A 22,825-nucleotide genomic window follows, 5' to 3' on the forward strand; every position below is an offset into this window, starting at 1 on the left:
AATGTTTTATTTTATGTGAAAACACAAAATAGATAAAATGTATATCTACATTATTATCTTGGATTTTAAAGGTCAAATAAATTTAAAAACGTACCTCAATGTCCTCTTTGTGCAACACGGATTCACGTTGGGTGAAAGTAAATGCATGCTCTTATGATAGCTTTTCTACAAGTTTTAAGAGAAGGAAAGGGAGGCACCTTTGAAGATGTATGCATACAACATTAATTTAGGTAGCTTGTAATGCATTTATACATTTATCTCAGTAGATGATCCTCCCCCCCTCAACCCTATCACACACCTGGCACTATCATTTGTTACAGAACAAACCTAATTCCCTAGGCCTTTTCTTAATGTTTCAAACTATATTATATGCTCTTCATCTGGAAATGTTTTAATGCCTTAAGGACCGGGCTTTTTTTTTCTTTTCTTCCTTTCGTGTCCAAGGCTGTTTTAACATTTTTGTGGTACTCGTGTTTACCTGTAATTTTCTATTCTCATTTAGTGAACCCACACAAGTTATATATTGGTTATTTTCAAGGTGTTCTTTAGATACCGTTATTTAACCATATAATCCAATTCAAAAAAATGGTGAAAAAAAACCACTTTTATAAAAAAAAAAAAAAAAAGAAAAGTTACTCATCTAAAAAACCTGATAGACAGGTGTTGTGGTTTTACTATGCCCATGATCACTGAGGCCAGGAATTGCCAGGCTTTTCTCTGTTAAGACTGCTGGTTTATTCAGGTTCCATAGCCTGAATTTTGACTTTTTGAGGTATTGGGTTTTTAGCTGGTTTTACTAGACTGATATTCTGTGACCAGTCTCTCCACAATAAAAACATTTTTTTCTGCATTTCCTCTGAAAGGCTCAGGTTTAAAGCATTGGAGTTTTCTTATACATGGTCTTGGAGTTTATATCACTACCATTGTTCTCAACTAAATTTTGTCCACAGATCTGCAGCAGACACTCAGCCAAAGTTTCTAATACTGTGGTTATCAATTCACCCCAGACTCCTTATTGTGGCATTTACATTCTGTCACAACCCAGGCCAGGAAGTCAGGGAGGAGCCTAACTTATCTACCCCATGCTCCATGACTTATGACTGGAGTTACAGAAAGGAGCTGGAAAGTACAGGCTGGACTGAACTCTGGAGTGTCCTGACAGGACTGGTAAGTGCAAGCAGGAATGAGCACTGAGAAAGGACTATGCACCAAGGCAGGAATGCAACTTTGCCTAGCAGGCATAACAGACTGGAAGCTCATGGTTTGAGCAGAAGCTGAGTAGTCCTCATGCCCTGACCAAGAGCCTGGCAGCATGGCTCTTGGTCAGGGCACTTGGCAGGATAGCCATCGGGCAAGTGGAAATATCCACAAATCCAGTATAAATACCGTATTTGCTCAATTATAACACAACCCCCAAAATTCGAATATTAATTTAGGAAAAAGAGGAAACGCCTGAATATAAGACTACCCTATAGGAAAAAATGTTTAACTAGTAAATATTAATTCACATGTAATCATTTTTTGTATTTAATAAAAACTATGATTGAGAAAAAATATTTGTTTTTATTTCCTTTTATTTGCCACTCTGCCCCAGTTATACACATATGCCTCCCAGATATGCCTTATACCCCCTATATGCCAATCTGCCTCCCTAATAAGCCACTTTGCCCCAGATATGCCTTTTAACCCCCTATTTGCCTCTCTGCCCCCCAGATGTCCATTATACACCCATATATGCCACTCTGCCTCCCTGACCTGCCTTTTAACCACCTATTTGCCACTCTGACCCCCAGATGTGCCCTATACACCCATATATGCCACTCTGCCTTCCTGACATGCCTTTTAACCCCCTATTTGCCACTCTGCCCCAGATATGCCTTATATACCCGTATATGCCACTCCCCCCAGATATGCCTTATACACCCCTATATGCCACTCCCCCCCCAGATATGCCTTATACACCCATATATGCCACTCTGCCTCCCTGATACTTTGAATGACATTTTTGTTTCACTCATTTCTGGCAATACGTTTTTTAATTAAAAAATCCGGAAGTTCCAGTCTCTTTACCCTGTTGCTCATTCTTCAGCATCACGTTGATTACAGTGTTGTTCAGCATATATCTGACCCTTGGCATTCCCGACCTTCCTTTCGCTCAGCGATTTGGCTTTGCTTCTAACCTATAAATGACCTGGTACAGCTGACTACCTGCTCTGCAATACGACCCCTATTCGTCTAACTACCTGTATAGCGTATGACCTTTGGCCTATCTGACGGACCTTTAACTCTTCGAGTTGTCCCAGGCCAAGTTTTGGCATCCGGAATTAAAGGTCCATATAAGTGACTCTATTGGTCGCTGGTTGATGCCAGTGGAGGACCTTGTTTTTACGTGGCCCTGTGTTCCTGTATTCCCAGGCCAGAACCATCTGACCTGGACCAATCCTCATGTATAGTTAGATGGGATAACTGGCACACTGAAAAAACTGTGTGATATCTGCTGTAATGCATTACAATATAAAGTACGATTTTCAATTAATGTATCTCTGACCATTTTTTTAATCAGATATTGGTTAAGGGGTAATTTCACAAGTGTTCTAATCAATTCAAAGCATTCTTTTTTTTTAAATATATATTTACAATTGCTTATAATGAAAGGTGTAACATCTTATTGTGTGGTATATAGCAGCTTTATTTCTCCAATTGTTATGCCCTTTGTAGAGTCCCCTTCCTAATAGACTTGCTCCCCATTGTCTCAAGTTCTTAAATAATTGATCATTGTTCATGCAGGACAGCTTTAACCACTGGGCATAATTATAAAGGTCAGCCATGATGCAGAGTTGTAGAAGTTTTTTTTTTGTATTTGCCGGAGTACTGTGCTTCCACCATCAATGAAAAGAAACCAGGAAACCAGGTCTCCAATCTTTTTCTTCTTCTGTGGCTGCACTCCCCCCAAAAGGATGTAGCCCCTTCCTTCCTTCCACCCCTTACTAAAGTCAAGGGTGGGTCATACTTTCTATAATCCCCTCCGATTTAGAAGAGACTCACGGGAGGATTGTGGCCAAAGGCTCAACCATTTCACCCACAAAAAGACAGGTTTGGGGATCCGGTTCTGTTGCATTTTCATCATGACACAAAAGACAAACTATGTGGCTCAAACCAATTCCACATGTATACAAAAGTGAAGTATGTGAAGGGTAATGTCTGACCCCAGCCCATGGCTGGCATTATAAAAAGAGTTTTGATCTTCCACAGTGCTAGCAAAAAAGGCTATTTAAGTGGAAAAAAGCAATTGACTGGTTCAAAAGAAAATACAAGGCAAAGAAGCAGAATTGTACAAGTGGTCTGATCACTGTAGCAATAAATAGAATGTGCCCGCACTTTGTACTAGAATTGCTGATTATGAATAAGCAACCTAGAAGTGCTTTTAAAGGGAATTATCACACACAAATACACATGTACATACATAGATTATTCCCTTATATTATTAATTGACCCCCACAAATATCATAACCATTCCCACAAAAATTACAGTATTTCACATTTGCACCCACCAACCTTCCTTTTTTTTTAATGTTGCTTTGGGTAATAAAACCATTAGACAATGTGCATAAATATATTAATACTTTATTAAAGTACAAAACAGTTAATTTGCCAGGAAAATATTTATACACCAACTCTAAGGTTAATGATTCTATAAATTCACCAAAATAAAGGTTGCTTCTGGTCTCAGAGTTATTCTTCAGCTCGCAGGAGACGAAAACCCCCCTGTGGAGGAAACCTCTAAGGGACCATGGCTTGAAGAACTGCCTTCCCTCTGGGCTCCACCCTGATCTCTTTCCTCCATTCTCACCCCTTCATCCCGTCATTTTTCTTCTTGTATTCCTCTCCTATTTCCCTCTACTTCCACCCTAATTTTTCTATTCTATTAACATTTTTACCCCTTTATCTCTTCTTCCATTTCTCTCCATTTCTCTTACCTCCGCCCCATTCCCTTCTTCTTTTATTCTCATATTTCTACAGTTGTCGTTTGCTTCTATTCCTCCCCAATGTCTGCTTTCACTTCCCCCATTTCCCTCTTCTCATATCTCCCCACTTTTATCTCCTTCCATTCCTTCCATTTTTCTTTTCTCCACCCATCCACCTCTATTTTTCTGTTTCTCCTATTCTATGTACTGCCACTCCCCTATTCTCTCTTTTTTCCATTCTGCCCTATTGACTCTTCTTCCATTCTCCCATTTTCCATTTTTTTTCTTCCATTCCCACATTTCTCGCTACTTCTCCCTTCTGGTATTGGCCCCATTTGCCTCTTCTTGCATTCCCCTCCCCATTTCCCTCTTCTTCTAATTACAGACCCTATTTTTCAATCATCTCCTGTTTCCAATTCTTCCATTCCCCTAGCATTCCTTTGTCCCATTTCCCTCATCTTGTATCCCCTTTTCCCTCTTCTTCCATTCCCCTTCCAGTCCATCTGCTTTAATTTCCTCCTTCCTGCATTCCTCCCACAATTCCCTTTCTTGCATATCCACTCTCATTTTCCTCTTCTTGCGTTTCTTCCCCATTTCCCTTTTGCATTCTCCCTATTTTCCCTTTTTGTATTCCTTCCCCTACCATTTTCCTCTTTTTTATATTTCCATTCCATCTTCTTTTATTTCCCTCTTCTGTCATTCTGTTCCAAAGGTTCCTTGTCTTGCATTCCTTCACCTCATTTCCATTTTCTTCAGATTCGTCTCTCAATGTCCCTCTTCTTCCATTTTCCTTCCATTCCATCTTCTTTTATTTCCCTCTTCTGTCATTTCATCCCTACTTTACCCTCTTTCCACCATTTTCATCTTCTTGCATACCTCCCCTCTTTCCCTTCTTTTGTATTCCCTCCCCCCATTTTCATCTTCTTTAGGTTTTTCTGTCCTTTTCCCTCTTCTTCCATTATATCTTCCATTATATCTCCATTTCCCTTCCATTAGATCTTCTTTCATTTCCCCCTATTGCATTCCCTCCCCCATTTCCCTCTTCTTCCTTTCTCCCTATGTTCCTCTTCTTGCATTCCCTCCCTCCATTTCCCTCTTCTTGCAATCACTCCTCCATTTCCCTCTTCTTGTATCCCCCATTTCCCTCTTCTTGCATTGTCCTGTTTTCATTTTCTTGCATTTGCTCCCCCTCATTTTCATTTTCTTCAGGCCCTTTCCCCGATTTTAATTATTCCTTCATTTCCTTCTTGTACCCCCATTTCCCTGTTCTTGCAACCCCCTATTTTCATCTTCTTCAGGTTTTTCCCCTCCTTTCCCTTTCCTTTCATTTCCTTTCTATTCCATATTCTTTAGAGTCTCCTTTTTGCATTCTCTCTCTCCATTTTCCTGTTCTTGCATTCACACCTCCATTTCTCTCCCCTTGTAACCCTCCTCATTTCCATCTTCTTGCACCCCCATTTCACTCTTCTTTGCATCCCCCATTTTATTTAATTAAGGATTTTCAAACCTTTTCCATCTCCTTTCAGTTCCCTTTCCCCATTTTTCCCTTCTTGCGTTCCCGTTCCCATTTCCCCCTACTTGCATTCCATACCCAATTCCCCTCTCCTTGTATTCCCCTTCCCATTTCGCCCTTTTCCCATTTGACCCTTCAATGTCATTTGTCTCCTATTTCTTCTTCTTCCATTCCCGCTCCTATTCCCCCTTCTTCCATTATCCCTCTTTCCATTCCCTTCCCAATACCTCTTCTTGCATCTATTTTCATCTTGTCCTGTCCTTTTCCGCCCTTTGCTTTTCTTTCATTTCCCTTCCATTCCATCTTCTTCCACTTCCCCCTTTTGCATTCCCTCCACAATTTTCCTCTTCTTGCATTCTCCCTATTTTCTCTCTTCTTGCACTCCCTCCCCCCATTTTCCTCTTCTTGCATTCCCTCTCCCCATTTACATCTTATTTAGGTACTTTCATCTAAATTTTCCTCTTCTTCCCTTTCAATTACAATCAAATTTCTTTTATTTTACTCTTCTGGTATTCCCTTGCCAAATTTTTCCCTTCTGACATTCCTTGCTCAATTTTTCTCTTCTGGCATTCCCTCTCTCCATTTCCGCTTCTTGCATTTCCTCCCCCATTTCCCTCTTCTTCAATTTCCCACCCCATTTACCTCTGCTTCCAATTCTCACCCCCTTTTCTCCTTTTTTCCATTTCCCTTCCATTTCATTTGTCTCTTATTTCCTCTTCTTCTATTTCATTTTCTTTCCATTCCCTTATTATTTCCCTCTTCTTGCACCCCCATTTCCCTCTTCTTGCACCCCCATTTCACACTTCTTGCATCTCTCCATTTTCATCTTCTTCAGGCATTTCCACCCTTTTCCCTCTTCTTCCATTTCTCTTCCATTCCATCTTCTTTTACTTTCCCCTTTTGCATTCCCTTCCAGTTTCCCTCTTCTTAAATACCGATTTCCCTCTTCTTGCACCTACCATTTCCTTCTTTTTGCATCCCCCATTGTCATCTTCGTAAAGTTGTTCCACCCTTTCTCTATTCTTCCATTTACATTCCATTCCATCTTCTTTCATTTCCCTCTTCTTGCGTTCTTTACCCCATTTTTCCCTTTTTACATTTCTTCTTCTTCCATTCCCCTCCCCATTATCCTCTTCTTCCAATGTCCAACCCTATTTCCCCTTTATCTATTTCCCTTCCATTACATTTGTCTTCTTCCTTTTTCCTTTGTTTCCATTCCCGTCCCATTTTCATCTTCTTGCACCCCAATTTTCATCTTCTTCAGATTGTTCTGCATTTTCCCTCTTCTTCCATTTTCCTTCCATTCTATCTTCTTTAATTTTCACATTTTTGCACTCCCTCCCTCCATTTTCCCCTTTTTGCATACCCTCCCCATTTTCTTCTTCTTCCAATTCCCACCCTATTTCCCTATTTTACAATTTCACCATTTCAGTTATCTCCTATTTCCGTTTCTTCCATGTCCGCTCCTATTCCCCCTTTTTTCATTTTCCCGCTTTGCATTGCCTTCCCATTTCCTTCCTCTTGCACCCCCTTTTTCCTCTTCTTTGGGTGCCCCATTTTCATTTTCTTAAGGTTTTTCCACCCTTTTCTCCTCTTCTTCTATTCCCCTCCCCATTTTCATCTTCCAATTCTTACCCCTATTTTTTCCATTTCCCTTCCATTTCATTTGTCTCCTATTCCTTCTTCTTCCATTCTCGCTCCTATCTCCCTTCTTCCATTTTCCCTCTTTCCGTTTCCTTCCCGTTTCCCTCTTTTTGCATCCACTTTCATCTTCTTCAGGCCTTACCGCCTTTTTCCCTCTTCTTCCATTTCCCTTCCATTCTATCTTCTTTCATTTCCCCCTTTTGCACTTCCTCTCCCCGTTTACCCTTCATGGATTCCCTCCCCCACTTCCATATTCTTCCATTTTCCACCCCATTTACCTCTTGTTCCAATTCCCACCCCTATTTCTTCCTTTTTCCATTTCCCTTTCATTTCATTTCTCCCTTATTTCCAGTTCTTCAATTTCCTTTCTTTTCAATTCCTTTCTAATTTCCCTCTGCTTGCAGCACCATTTCCCTCTTCTTTGCATCCCCCATTTTCATTTTTCCACCCTTTTCCATTCCATCCCCCATTTCCATCTTCTTCCAATTGTCGCCCCTATTTACCACTTTCAATTTCCCTTCCATTTCATTTGTCTCCTATTCCTTCTTCTTCCATTTCTTCTCCTATCCCTCCTTGTTCAATTTTCCCTCTTTCCATTACCTTCCCATTTCCCTCTTCTTCCATCTTCTTGCATTCATTTTCATCTTCTTCAGGCTTTTTCTGCCCTTTTCCCTTTTCTTTCATTTCCCTTCCATTCCATCTTCTTCCACTCCCCACTTTTTGCATTCTCTCCCCAATGATCCTATTCTTGCATTCTCTCTATTTTCTCTCTTCTTGCATTGTCTTCCTCCATTTTCCTCTACTTGTATTTACTCTTCCATTCCCTCTTGTTGAATCCCCCATTCCCTTCTTCCTGCATTCCCTCTCCCCATTTTCTATCTTCTTAGGGTACTTTCATCTAATTTCTCTCTTCTTCCCTTTCATTTACAATCAAATTTATTCAGGCATTCCTTTGCCCCATTTCCCCTTCTTGCATTCCATCCACTATTTCCCTCTTCTTCAATTCCTCACCCCATTTACCCCCTCTTCCAATTCCCACCCCAAGTTCCCTTTTTTCCACTTCCCTTCCATTTCTTGTCTCTTATTTCCCCTTCTTCTATTTCCATTCCCTTCTCATTTCCCTCTTCTTGCACCCCCATTTCTCTCTTCCTGCATCTCCCAATTGTCATCTTCTTCAGGCCCTTCCACCCTTTTCCCTCTCCTTTCATTTCCCTTCGTTTTCATCTTCTTTCTTTTGCATTCCCTTCCAATTCCCCTCTTCTTACATACTGATTTGCCTCTTCTTGCACTCCCCATTTCGTTCTTCTTCAATCCCTCATTGCCATCTTCTTCAGGTTGTTCCACCCTTTTCCCTATTCTTCCATTTACCTTCCATTCCATCTCCTTTCATTTCCCTCTTCTTGTGTTCCCTAGCCCATTTTCCCTTATAGTTCCTCTTCTTCCATTCCTCTCCCCATTTTACTCTTTCCAATGTCCACCCCTATTTCCCCTTTTTATATTTTCCTTCCATTAGAGTTCCCTTCTTTTTGCACCCCCCATTTTCATCTTCTTCAGGTCTTTCAGCCCTTTTCCTTATTCTACTATTTCCCTTGCATTCCATCTTCTTTTAATGTCCCCTTTTTGCATTCCCTCCCGTCATTTCCCTGTTCTTGCATTCACTCCTCCATTTCCCTCCTCTTGTAACCCTCCTTATTTCCCTCTTCTTGCACCCCAATTTTTATTTTCTTTGCATCCCCCATATTCATTTACAGTTTTTTTGCCCTTTTCCCTCCCCTTCTATTTCCCTCCCCCCATTTTTCCCTTCTAGCATTCCCGGTCTAATTCCCCCCTACTTGCATTCCATCCCCCATTTCCCTCTTCTACTATTCCCCTCCCCATTTTCCTCCCCTTGTAACCCTCCCCTTGTAACCCTCCCCATTTGCCTCTTCTTGCATCTTCTTGCATCCATTTTCATCTTCTTAAATTCTTTTCTGCCCTTTTCACCTTTCTTTCGTTTCCCTTCCATTCCATCTTTTTCCACTTCCCCTCCCCCATTTTTGCTTCTTGCATACCCGCTCCCATTTTCCCCTACTTGCATTCCATTCCTTGTTTCCCTCTTGTTCTATTCCCCTCCTCATTTCCCTCTTCTTCTATTTCCCTCCCCCAGTTTCACTTCTTGCATTCCCGCTTCCATTTCCCCCTACTTGCATTCCATCCCCCGTTTCCCTCCTGTTCTATTCCCCTCCCCATTTCCCTCTTCTTCTATCCCCCCCCATTTTCACTTCTTGCATTCCCACTTCCATTTCTCCCTACTTGCATTCCATCCCCATTTCCCTCTTCTGCTATTCCCCTCCCCATTTCCCTCCCCTTGTAACCCTCCTCATTTCCTTCTTCTTGTACCCCCATTTCCCTCGTCTTTGCATCTCCCATTTTCATTTAATTAAGGTTTTTCCTCCCTTTTTCCTCTCCTTCCATTCCCCCCACCCATTTTTCCCTTCCAGCATTCCCATTCCCAGTTCCCCCTACTTACATTCCATCCGCTGTTTCCCTCTTGTTCCAATCCCATCCCCATTTCCTCTTCTTCTAATTCTCACCCCTATTTCCCCCTTTTTCCATTTACCTTCCATTTCATTTGTCTTTCTTCTTCTTTCATTCCTGCTTCTATACTCCTTTCTTCCATTTTTCTATCTTTACAATCCCTTCCCATTTCCCTCTTCTTGCACCCCCATCTCCCTCTTCTTTGTATCCCCCCTTTTTTATTTAATTAAGGTCTTTCCGCCCCTTTTCCTCTCTTTCCATTTCCCTCCCCCATTTTCCCTTCTAGCATTCCCGGTCCAATTCCCCCCTACTTGCATTCCATCCCTCATTTCCCTCTTCTACTATTCCCCTCCCCTTGTAACCCTCCCCATTTCCCTCCCCTTGTAACCCTTCCAATTTCCCTCTTCTTTGCATCCCCCATTTTCATTTCCTTAAAGTTTTTTCCACCATCCCATTTCCTTCTTCTCGCATCTTCTTGTATCCATTTTCATCTTCTTAAGGTGTTTTCTGCCCTTTTCACTTTTCTTTCATTTCCCTTCTATTTCATCTTCCTCCACTTTCCCCTCCCCATTTGCATCTTCTTCAGGTCTTTCTATCCTTTTCCCACTTCTTCCATTTCCCTTCCATTCCATCTTCTTTCATTTCCCTCTTCTTGTGTTCCCTACCCCATTTTTCCCTTCTTATAGTTCCTCTTCTTCCATTCCCCTCCCCATTTTCCTCTTTCCAATGTTCACCCTTATTTCCCCTTTTTTTTATTTTTCTTTCATTACAGTTTCCTTCTTTTGTACCCCCCATTTTCATCTTCTTCAGGTCTTTTTGCCCTTTTCCTTATTCTTCTATTTCCCTTGTATTTCATCTTCTTTCAATGTCCTCTTTTTGCATTCCCTCCCATCATTTTCATGTTCTTCCATTCACTACTCCATTTCCCTCCTCTTGTAACCCTCCTTATTTCCCTCTTCTTGCACCCCAATTTCTCTCTTCTTTGCATCCCCCCACATTCATTTAAAGTTTTTCTGCCCTTTTCCCACCCCTTCCATTTCCCTCCCCCCATTTTTCCCTTCTAGCATTCCCGGTCCAATGCCCCCCCCCTACTTGCATTCCATCCCCCATTTCCCTCTTCTACTATTCCCCTCTCCATTTCCCTCCCCTTGTAACCCTCCCCATTTCCCTCTTCTTTGCATCCCCCATTTTAATTTCCTTAAAGATTTTCCACCTTCCCATTTCCCTCTTCTTGCATCTTCTTGCATCCATTTTCATCTTCTTAAATTCTTTTCCACCCTTTTCGCCTTTCTTTCATTTCCCTTCCATTCCATCTTTTTTCCACTTCCCCCTCCCCCATTTGCATCTTCTTCAGCTATTTCTGTCCTTTTCCCTCTTCTTCCATTTCCCTTCCTTTCTATCTTCTTCCATTTCCCCCCTACTATTTCCGCCTTACTATTTCCCCCTATTTACATTCCATCCCCCATTTCCCTCTTCTACTATTCCCCTCCCCATTTCCCTCCTCTTCCAATTCTTACCCCTATTTCCCTCTTTTTCATTTCCCTTCCATTTCATTTGCCTCCTATTTTTTCTTCTTCCATTCCACTCCTATTCCTCTTCTATTTTACCCCTTTCAATTCCCATCCCTTTTCCCTCTTCTTGCATCCCCATTTCCCACTTCTCTGCATCCCATTTTTTCACTTAATTAAGGTTATTCCACCCCTTCCCCTCTTCTTCCATTTCCCTCCCCCCATGTTTGCTTCTTGCATACCCGCTCCCATTTTCCCCTACTTGCATTCCATCCCCTGTTTCCCTCTTGTTCTATTCCCCTCCTCATTTCCCTCTTCTTCCATTTCCCTCCCCCCAGTTTCACTTCTTGCATTCCCACTTCCATTTCCCACTACTTGCATTCCATCCCCCGTTTCCCTCCTGTTCTATTCCCCTCCCCATTTCCCTCTTCTTCCGTTTCCCTCCCCCCCATTTTCACTTCTTGCATTCCCGCTTCCATTTCCCCCTACTTGCATTCCATCCCTATTTCCCTCTTCTACTATTCCCCTCCCCATTTCCCTCCCCTTGTAACCCTCCTCATTTTCTTTTTCTTCTACCCCCATTTCCCTCTTCTTTGCATCTCCCATTTTCATTTAATTAAGGTTTTTCCTCCCTTTTTCCTCTCCTTCCATTCCCCCACCCATTTTTCCCTTCCAGCATTCCCATTCCCAGTTCCCCCTACTTACATTCCATCCCCCGTTTCCCTCTTGTTCTAATCCCGTCCCCATTTCCCTCCTCTTCTAATTCTTACCCCTATTTCCCCTTTTTCCATTTCCCTTCCATTTCATTAGCCTCCTATTTTTTCTTCTTCCATTCCACTCCTATTCCTGTTTTTTCATTTCCCCCTTTCAATTCCCATCCCTTTTCCCTCTTCTTGCATCCCCATTTCCCTCTTCTCTGCAACCCATTTTTTCATTCAATTAAGGTTTTTCCTCCCCTTCCTCTCTTCTTCCATTTCCCTGCCCCCATTTTCGCTTCTGGCATTCCCGCTCCCATTTCCCCCTACTTGCATTCCATCCCCCGTTTCCCTCTTGTTCTATTCCCCTCCCCTTCCAATTTCTGCCCCTATTTACCACTTTTTCCATTTCTCTTCCATTTCATTTGTCTCCTATTCCTTCTTCTTCTATTTCTGCTCCTATCCCTCCTTGTTCAATTTTCCCTCTTTCCCTTCACTTCCAATTTCCCTCTTCTTGCATCTTCTTGCATTCATTTTCATCTTCTTCAGGCCTTTTCTGCCCTTTTCCCTTTTCCTTCATTTTCCTTCCATTCCATCTTCTTCCACTCCCCCCTTTTTGCATTCTCTCCCCAATGTTTCTATTCTTACATTCTCTTTATTTTCTCTCTTCTTCAATTGTCTCCCTCCATTTTTCTCTACTTGCATTTATTCCTCCATTCCCTCTTGTTGAATCCCCCATTCCCTTCTTCTTGCATTCCCTCTCCCCATCTTCTTTCTTCTTAAGGTACTTTCAGCTCATTTCCCTCTTCTTCCCTTTCATTTACAATCAAATTTCTTCAGACATACCTTTGCCCAATTTCCATTTTCTGGCATCCCTTACTCATGTTTTCTCTTCTTACATTCCCTCTCCCCATTTTCCCTTCTTGCATTCTCTCCCCTATTTCCCTCTTCTTCAATTCCTCACGCCATTTTCCCCCTCTTCCAATTCCCACCCCTAGTTCCCTTTTTTCCACTTCCCTTACATTTCTTGTCTCTTATTTTCCCTTCTTCCATTTCCTTCTCATTTCCCTCTTCTTGCACCCCCATTTCTCTCTTCCTGCATCTCTCAATTTTCATCTTCTTCAGGCCCTTCCACCCTTTACCCTCTCCTTCCATTTCCCTTCATTTCCATCTTCTTTCTTTTGCATTCCTTTCCAATTCCCCTCTTCTTACATACTGATTTGCCTCTTCTTGCACTCCCCATGTCATTCTTCTTCAATCCCTCATTGCCATCTTCTTCGGGTTGTTCCACCCTTTTCCCTATTCTTCCATTTACCTTCCATTCCATATTTTTTCATTTCCCTCTTCTTGTGTTCCCTACCCCATTTTTCCCTTCTTATAGTTCCTCTTCTTCCATTGCTCTCCCCATTTTACTCTTTCCAATGTCCACCCATATTTCCCCTTTTTATATTTTCCTTCCATTAGAGTTGCCTTCTTTTTGCACCCCCCATTTTCATCTTCTTCAGGTCTTTCAGCCCTTTTCCTTATTCTACTAATTCCCTTGCATTCCATCTTCTTTCAATGTCCCCTTTCTGCATTCCCTCCCGTAATTTCCTTTTCTTGCATTCACTCCTCCATTTCCCTCCTCTTGTAACCCTCATTTCCCTCTTCTTGCACCCCAATTTCTCTCTTCTTTGCATCCCCCCATATTCATTTAAAGTTTTTCTGCCCTTTTCCCTCCCCTTCCATTTCCCTCCCCCCCATTTTTCCCTTCTAGCATTCCCGGTCCAATTCCCCTCTACTTGCATTCCATCCCCCATTTCCTTCTTTTACTATTCCCCTCCCCATTTCCCTCCCCTTGTAACCCTCCCCATTTCCCTCTTCTTTGCATCCCCCATTTTAATTTCCTTAAAGATTTTCCACCTTCCAATTTCCCTCTTCTTGCATCTTCTTGCATCTATTTTCATCTTCTTAAATTCTTTTCCACCCTTTTCGCCTTTCTTTTGTTTCCCTTCCATTCCATCTTTTTTCCACTTCCCCCTCCCCCATTTGCATCTTCTTCAGCTATTTCTGTCCTTTTCCCTCTTCTTCCATTTCCCTTCCATTCTATCTTCTTCCATTTCCCCCCTACTATTTCCGCCTTACTATTTCCCCCTATTTACATTCCATCCCCCATTTCCCTCTTCTACTATTCCTCTCCCCATTTCCCTCCTCTTCCAATTCTTACCCCTATTTCCCTCTTTTTCATTTCCCTTCCATTTCATTTGCCTCCTATTTTTTCTTCTTCCATTCCACTCCTATTCCTCTTCTTCTATTTTACCCCTTTCAATTCCCATCCCTTTTCCCTCTTCTTGCATCCCCATTTCCCGCTTCTCTGCATCCCATTTTTTCACTTAATTAAGGTTATTCCACCCCTTCCCCTCTTCTTCCATTTCCCTCCCCCCATGTTTGCTTCTTGCATACTCGCTCCCATTTTCCCCTACTTGCATTCCATCCCCTGTTTCCCTCTTGTTCTGTTCCCCTCCTCATTTCCCTCTTCTTCCATTTCCCTCCCCCCAGTTTCACTTCTTGCATTCCCACTTCCATTTCCCACTACTTGCATTCCATCCCCCATTTCCCTCCTGTTCTATTCCCCTCCCCATTTCCCTCTTCTTCCGTTTCCCTCCCCCCATTTTCACTTCTTGCATTCCCGCTTCCATTTCCCCCTACTTGCATTCCATCCCTATTTCCCTCTTCTGCTATTCCCCTCCCCATTTCCCTCCCCTTGTAACCCTCCTCATTTTCTTTTTCTTGTACCCCCATTTCCCTCTTCTTTGCATCTCCCATTTTCATTTAATTAAGGTTTTTCCTCCCTTTTTCCTCTCCTTCCATTCCCCCCACCCATTTTTCCCTTCCAGCATTCCCATTCCCCGTTCCCCCTACTTACATTCCATCCCCCGTTTCCCTCTTGTTCTAATCCCGTCCCCATTTCCTCTTCTTCTAATTCTCACCCCTATTTCCCCCTTTTTCCATTTCCTTTCCATTTCATTTGCCTCCTATTTTTTCTTCTTCTATTCCACTCCTATTCCTGTTTTTCCATTTTCCCCCTTTCAATTCCCATCCCTTTTCCCTCTTCTTGCATCCCAATTTCCCTCTTCTCTGCAACCCATTTTTTCATTTAATTAAGGTTTTTCCTCCCCTTCCTCTCTTCTTCCATTTCCCTGCCCCCATTTTTGCTTCTTGCATTCCCGCTCCCATTTTCCCTACTTGCATTCCATCCCCGTTTCCCTCTTGTTCTATTCCCCTCCCCATTTCCCTCTTCTCGCATCTTCTTGCATCCATTTTCATCTTCTTAAGGTCTTTTCCGCCCTTTTCGCCTTTCTGTCGTTTCCCTTCCATTCCATCTTTTTCTACTTCCCCCTCCCCCATTTGCATCTTCTTCATGTCTTTCTGTCCTTTTCCCTCTTCTTCCATTTCCCTTCCATTCTATCTTCTTCCGTTTCCCCCTACTATTTCCCCCTTACTATTTCCCCCTACTTGCATTCCATCCCCCATTTCCCTCTTCTACTATTCCCCTCCCCATTTCCCTCCTCTTCCAATTCTTACCCCTATTTCCCTCTTTTTTCATTTCCCTTCCATTTCATTTGCCTCCTATTTTTTCTTCTTCCATTCCACTCCTATTCCTCTTCTTCCATTTTCCTATCCCATTTCCCTTTTCTCTGCATTCTATTTTTTCATTTAATTAAGGTTATTCCACCCCTTCCCCTCTTCTTCCATTTCCCTGCCCCCATTTTCTCTTCTGGCATTCCCGCTACCATTTCCTCCTACTTGCATTCCATCCCCCGTTTCCCTCTTGTTCTATCCCCCTCCCCATTTCCCTCTTCTTCCAATTCCCACCCCCCCATTTTCGCTTCTTGCATTCCCACTCCCATTTCCCCCTACTTGCATTCCATCCCCCATTTTACTCTTGTTCTATTCCCCTCCCCATTTTCCTCTTCTTCAATCCCCCCCTTTTCGCTTCTTGCATTCCCACTCCCATTTCCCCCTACTTGCAGTCCATCCCCCGTTTCCCTCTTGTTCTATTCCCCTCCTCATTTCCCTCTTCTTCCATTTCCCTTACCCCATTTTTACTTCTTGCATTCCCACTCCCATTTCCCCCTACTTGCATTCCTTCCCTTATTTACCTCTTCTACTATTCCCCCTCCCCATTTCCTTCCCCTTGTAACCCTCCTTATTTCCCTCTTCTTGCACCATTTCCCTCTTCTTTGCATCTCCCATTTTCATTTAATTAAGGTTTCCCCCCCCCTTTTCCCTTCTAATATTCCCGGTCCAATCCCCCCCTGCTTGCATTCCATCCCCCATTTCCCTCCTCTTCCAATTCTCACCCCTATTTCCATCTTTTTTCATTTCCCTTCCATTTGATTTGCCTCCTACTTTTTTCTTCTTGGATTCCACTCCTATTCCTTTTCTTCCATTTTCCCCTTTCAATTCCCATCCCATTTCCCTTTTCTCTGCATTCTATTTTTTTATTTAATTAAGGTTATTCCACCCCTTCCCCTCTTCTTCCATTTCCCTGCCCCCATTTTCGCTTCTTGCATTCCCGCTCCCATTCCCCCTACTTGCATTCCATACGAGTTAATGTGCCATAAAAGTCATTAATAATGCTATAAAGGCTACCTCTGGACTCACGAAACCCCTGGGTCCATGCCTTGAAGGATTGTCCTGCCTCTTGGGAGATTGTAAGGCTGGTTCTGTATTCAAACTCCATGTCTGCAGACAAACCCTTCATGCAGGTGAAGCACCGTCACAGCCTCAGATGTGTCTGTAGAGGATTTAAAATGTTGCAGCAGTTATCGGTGCTTGTCATTGTCATGTCACAGTATTTTCTCTTCATGATATCACTACTGATGCTGTGTCCCAGATGATTTCTAAAGAGATTGTCCCATATTTTGTGTTATGTCATAAATTGTTTATTTCTGTTTCTTTAAAAGAAACACTTATGATTAATGATCTTAGTTACCCTCATCCTTTGTGTAATCCCTTCCTTGTTCATCATTATGTCAGCAACATGTACATTATTCAGGGCCGAACCGTACTGTGCCCTGCAGTGTAATCTACTTACTAAAATCCTAGACGTGTTAAAGTGCGAGGACCAGAGAGCAGGAGGGGTATAGCAGCTATGGAGATTATTTTGGTGCAGGGTGTGTGGAGATTAGGGATGCCTTTTTATATTGAATTATTGTTTGTAATTATTTGATCTGTACATGCATCTGAACACAACCTTTAATTTTTGTTACAGGATGTTTATGTCACGAGAGTAAGAGAAAGTGGATCTGCAGAGGTTGTCGGACTTCAGACTGGAAACAAAATAAGCTGGTAATAGACTGATGCTCTATTATAAAAATGTCCCTCTTAAAAAAAAGTTACAAATAAAAAGCAATTTTGTAATATTTTTCTGTACCAGAGTTGCGTTGATTTTATTGTTATTCTACAGTTAAAGGAAGTTTCCTGTCCCGTGCAGCCAATTACTTTAAAGGTGCTGTTCCGCATAGATGTGGATGTTTGCATATCCCATTCCTACCCCTACTTTCCATTTCCCTTTTCCTTAATCCTTTTACGAGTTAATCTGTTATTAAAATCATTATGTTAATAATGCTATAAATATACCCAAAATAAAAGCTACCTCTGGGCTCACGAAACCTCTGGGTCCATGCCTTGAAGGATTGTCCTGCCTCTTGGGAGATTGTAAGGCTGGATCTGTATTAAAGCTCCATGTCTGCAGACAAACCCTTCATGCAGGTGAAGCACCGTCACAGCCTCAGATGAGTCTGTAGAGGATGAAATGTTGCCGCAGTTATCGGTGCTTGTTATTGTGATGTCACAGTATTTTCTCTTCATAATATCACTACTGATGCTAAGTGTCCTAGATGATTTTAAAGGGATAGTCCCATATTTTGTGTTATGTCATAACTTGTTTATTTCTGTTTCTTTTAAAGAAACATTTATGATTTATGATCTAAATTACCCCCATCCTTTGTGTAATCCCTTCCTTGTTTATCATTATGTCAGCAACATGTACATTATTCAGGGCTGAACAGTACTGTGCCCTACAGTGTAATCTACTTACTAAAATCCTAGACGTGTTAAAGTGCGAGGACCAGAGAGCAGGAGGGGTATAGCAGCTATGCAGATTATTTTTGTGCAGGGTGTGTGGAGATTAGCGAAACCTTTTAATATTGAATTATTGTTTGTAATTATTTGATCTGTACATGCATCCGAACACAACCTTTAATTTTTGTTACAGGATGTTTATGTCACGAGAGTAAGAGAAAGTGGACCTGCAGAGGTTGTCGGACTTCAGACTGGAAACAAAATAAGCTGGTAATAGACTGATGCTCTATTATAAAAATGTCCCTCTTTAAAAAAAGTTACAAATAAAAAGCAATTTTGTAATATTTTTGTGTACCAGAATTGCGTTGATTTTATTGTTATTCTACAGTTAAAGGAAGTTTCCTATCCCGTGCAGCCAAGTACTTTAAAGGTGCTGTTCCGCATAGATGTGGATGTTTGCATATCCCATTCCTACCCCTACTTTCCATTTCCTTTTTCCTTAATCCCTTTACGAGTTAATCTGCCATTAAAATCATTATGTTAATAATGTTATTAATATACCCAAAATAAAGGCTACCTCTGGGCTCACGAAACCTCTGGGTCCATACCTTGAAGGATTGTCCTGCCTCTTGGGAGATTGTAAGGCTGGATCTGTATTAAAGCTCCATGTCTGCAGACAAACCCTTCATGCAGGTGAAGCACCGTCACAGCCTCAGATGAGTCTGTAGAGGATGAAATGTTGCAGCAGTTATCGGTGCTTGTCATTGTGATGTCACAGTATTTTCTCTTCATAATATCACTACTGATGCTAAGTGTCCTAGATGATTTTAAAGGGATAGTCCCATATTTTGTGTTATGTCATAACTTTTTTATTTCTGTTTCTTTAAAAGAAACATTTATGATTTATGATCTAAATTACCGCCATCCTTTGTGTAATCCCTTCCTTGTTTATCATTATGTCAGCAACATGTACATTATTCAGGGCTGAACCGTACTGTGCCCTGCAGTGTAATCTACTTGGTAAAATCCTAGATGTGTTAAAGTACGAGGGCGAGAGAGCAGGAGGGGTATAGCAGCTATGGAGATTATTTTTGTGCAGGGTGTGTGGAGATTAGGGAAGCCTTTTTATATTGAATTATTGTTCGTTATGATTTGATCTGTACATGCATCTGAACACAACCTTCAATTTTTGTTACAGGATGTTTATGTCACAACAGTAAGAGAAAGTGGATCTGCAGAGGTTGTCGGACTTCAGACTGGAAACAAAATAAGCTGGTAATAGACTGACGCTCTATTATAAAAATGTCCCTCTTTAAAAAAAGTTACAAATAAAAAGCAATTTTGTAATATTTTTGTGTACCAGAGTTGCGTTGATTTTATTCTCATTCTACAGTTAAAGGAAGTTTCTTGTCCCGTGCAGGCAAGAACTTTAAAGGTTCTGTTCCGCATAGATGTGAATGTTTGCATATCCCATTTCTACCCCTACTTTTCATTTCCTTTTTCCTTAATCCCTTTACAAATTAATCTGCCATTAAAATCATTATGTTAGTAATGCTATAAATATACCCAAATTAAAGGCTACCTCTGGGCTCACGAAACCTCTGGGTCCATGCCTTGAAGGATTGTCCTGCCTCTTGGGAGATTGTGAGGCTGGATCTGTATTAAAGCTCCATGTCTGCAGACAAACCCTTCATGCAGGTGAAGCACCGTCACAGCCTCAGATGAGTCTGTAGATGATGAAATGTTGCAGCAGTTATCGGTGCTTGTCATTGTGATGTCACAGTATTTTCTCTTCATGATATCACTACTGATGCTAAGTGTCCTAGATGATTTTAAAGGGATAGTCCCATATTTTGTCCTAAATTGTTTATGAATTATGAATTATGATATAAGTTACCTTTATATCTATATATATAAACCATTTGTTATTGTTTCAACCGACTAAAAAACCTTGACTCTTTTTACACTACAGGACAAAATTTTTTTTTATGTTTTTAATATGTCTCTGTAATGTCATTCTTACTCATATGCCTAGATTTTTTAATCTATTTTGTCTGTTATTTGTCCAGTTTGCTTATTTTATACCTATTTTATTTGGGTGATATATGTGGACTGCTTAGCTGATACAGTTATACATCAACAATATGCAAAAAGACCACCCCATCTCCCCCCTTATCATTCTGATCCATTAGCTGATCTCTGTGTGCTGGCAGGGATCAGATTTTGTATAATTATACAGGGGTTGTTATCAGTCACTGATTAGCAGCGGTTTCCCTCCATTACCCGAGTCAGTTTCTGTGTGTAACTGAAGTTTCACTCGCACATTCAAACACGGTTAGAACTGTAATGCAGCAGGAGGGATGAGCTGTAACTGACAGGCAGCCCCGGCTTCTCCGAAGGTTAGTACATAACTTTATGTTAGCACCTTATCTGTGTGAGCCTCATTCGATCCTGTGGGGTTTTAAAGTAATAGTCATTGTATTAACGCATAACTGTCATTTTCCCTCCCACACCTGCTGCAAAATATTACCTTCTTCTTCATTTATAGTCTGTTCAGCAGGCTAGTGTGTAATGGGTTTGGGTTAAACACGTTACATTACTGTTAATATTCACCAAAATGATCTGTTAATTCTTACCTGACACAGACATGTTAGTGATGTGTTCTGGCATTTCTATTTTTTACTGTTTCATCCTAATTGGTGTCATTATTTTTTGTTGCACCCTTTAAATGTATGTATATATATCATAACCATCAATAAATTCTAAATATCTTAAGATCATTGTGACAGTACTGTCTGTAAAATATGCAGTGCAACGGACGCTACAACTAACTTTCTCCCTGTCATGGATGCCAAATGTTTTTAAAACTTTTGTAACCCACGCAAAGTTCTTTGTAATATTGATTTCAACTGTTTAACCCCTTAAGGGCTTTTTTTTTCTCTTTGTACCCTCCTGGACCAAGGTAGTTTTAACATTTTTGTGGTCCTTGTTTTTAACTTTAAATTTATTTTCTCTCTCGTTTATTGTTGTTTGTAAAAAAAATTTTTGGAGGGGGGTTAGGGCTTTCTTTAGATACCATTTTTATCATTTTATCTAACTTCCTATAAAAAATGTACAAAATATGTCTTTTATTTAAAAAAATATTTTACTCATCTACAAAAGCAAATAAAAAAAGCCTGCTAAAAAGATTATATTTGTCCTAAGTTTAGAAATACCCAATATTGTGTTCAGCATCATCTCCTCAGTAGTGATACCACCCACTGCAGAATATGACAGCACTACATAAAACAATACATAATATACATACAGTTCTGTGTAAAAGTTGTAGATAGGTGTGAAAAGTGCTGTAAAGTAAGAAGGCGTTCAAATAAGACATGTTAGTAGTTGGAATTTTGTTAAATGCTAAAAAGTACGCAAACAGAAGAAAAATCTGAATCAAAATTAATAATTTTGCGTTACCACCCTCTCCACAAAATCAGGGATTTTGTAGGCATGTAGTTAGGTGTATGATTAAAAGGAGCAAAAAGACACAAGGAAGTTATACGGCATTCACAAGAACTCTCTGAGCTGCCAATTTCAAGGCAGATATAGGTTTCCAGATGTCCCATCCAAGCTCTTTTGAAGAAACCAAATACAAACGGGCAATGTTGAGGACTGTAGATGCAGTGGTCCGCCAAGGAACCTTAGTGCAGCAGATGAAAGACACATAATGCTTACTTTCTTTCATAATCGGGAGATGTCCAGCAGTCTCATCAACTCAGCATTGGCTGAAACCAATGGTACCCAGATACATGCATCTACTGACTATAGAAGTCTGGTCTAAACTGTTCTTCACGGAAGACTTGCAGTCAAAAGCCGTACCTCGAACGTGCAAACAACGTGTGTACAAGTGTGGGGCTGCATTTCTGCAAATAGAGTTGGGGATTTGTTCAGACTCAATGGTTTCTTCAATGCTGAGCAGTGCGGGCAGATACTTATTGATCATACAATACCATCAGGGAGGCACCTGATTGGCCTCAAAGTTATTCTGCAGCATTAGCTTCCATGTTACCTTAATTCTGGTTTTGATCTCTGTCCAACATTACCAAATGTAGCTTGTGTTTACATATATATTTATTCATGTAAATGTATTTACTAGAAGCAATAATACCCCCAACCAAGACCCTGGGTTATCAGTTTTACCTGTTCTTTTGCTATGTAGGCGATTGCTTCAAGTGCCCCATAACCTATTATTATCAGACATGTTGAACAGATAAGATTGTTTTTGCTTGACCAGGAATGCATTTTTTTAATTTATTTATTTATTAATCATTCATTGTACATTTTCAACAATCAATCCTATTCTATCCGAAACACAGTTACTGGTGAACTACAAAAACTGTTTTGAAAAGGCCCATTAATATTAAACAATGTCATTCATTTATTTTGAAGATACGTAAAAATCATTTAACTTTCCACTACTGACCAGAGTACACATTGCAGTTTACAAAATCTTAAATGTGTTGTTTTATTCATTTATAAAAGTACTTCAATACAATACAATTCACCAAAAACAAATGGAACCATCAAGTCCCCGTCCTGCTGTAACAGAAATGAACCGCTGCCCATACAATACAGTGATATTTATCAGATAATTATACATGACAACCCATCTGTGGTATTGTTGATAAAAGAAAACTTTAAGATAACAGACTCCAGACTTAAACATTTTTTTTGGTAATGTGCTTAAAGAACAGTCAAGCAAAATATTATAGATATTATAAAGTATATATTCTAGGAAGCATTATTGTTTTACTCCTAATGCCACCATGCTGTGAAAAATCCCTAAAAGACACAAATCTTAAACCCTGCACCACATCACACAGCCAATACAAAACTATGGTTTTATGATTAACCCCTTAAGGCCATTTTTTT

This window comes from Sceloporus occidentalis, unplaced genomic scaffold (genome assembly GCF_023333645.1).
Source record: "Sceloporus occidentalis isolate IW3139 unplaced genomic scaffold, rSceOcc1.0.p SCAF_215, whole genome shotgun sequence".
NCBI lineage: Eukaryota > Metazoa > Chordata > Lepidosauria > Squamata > Phrynosomatidae > Sceloporus > Sceloporus occidentalis.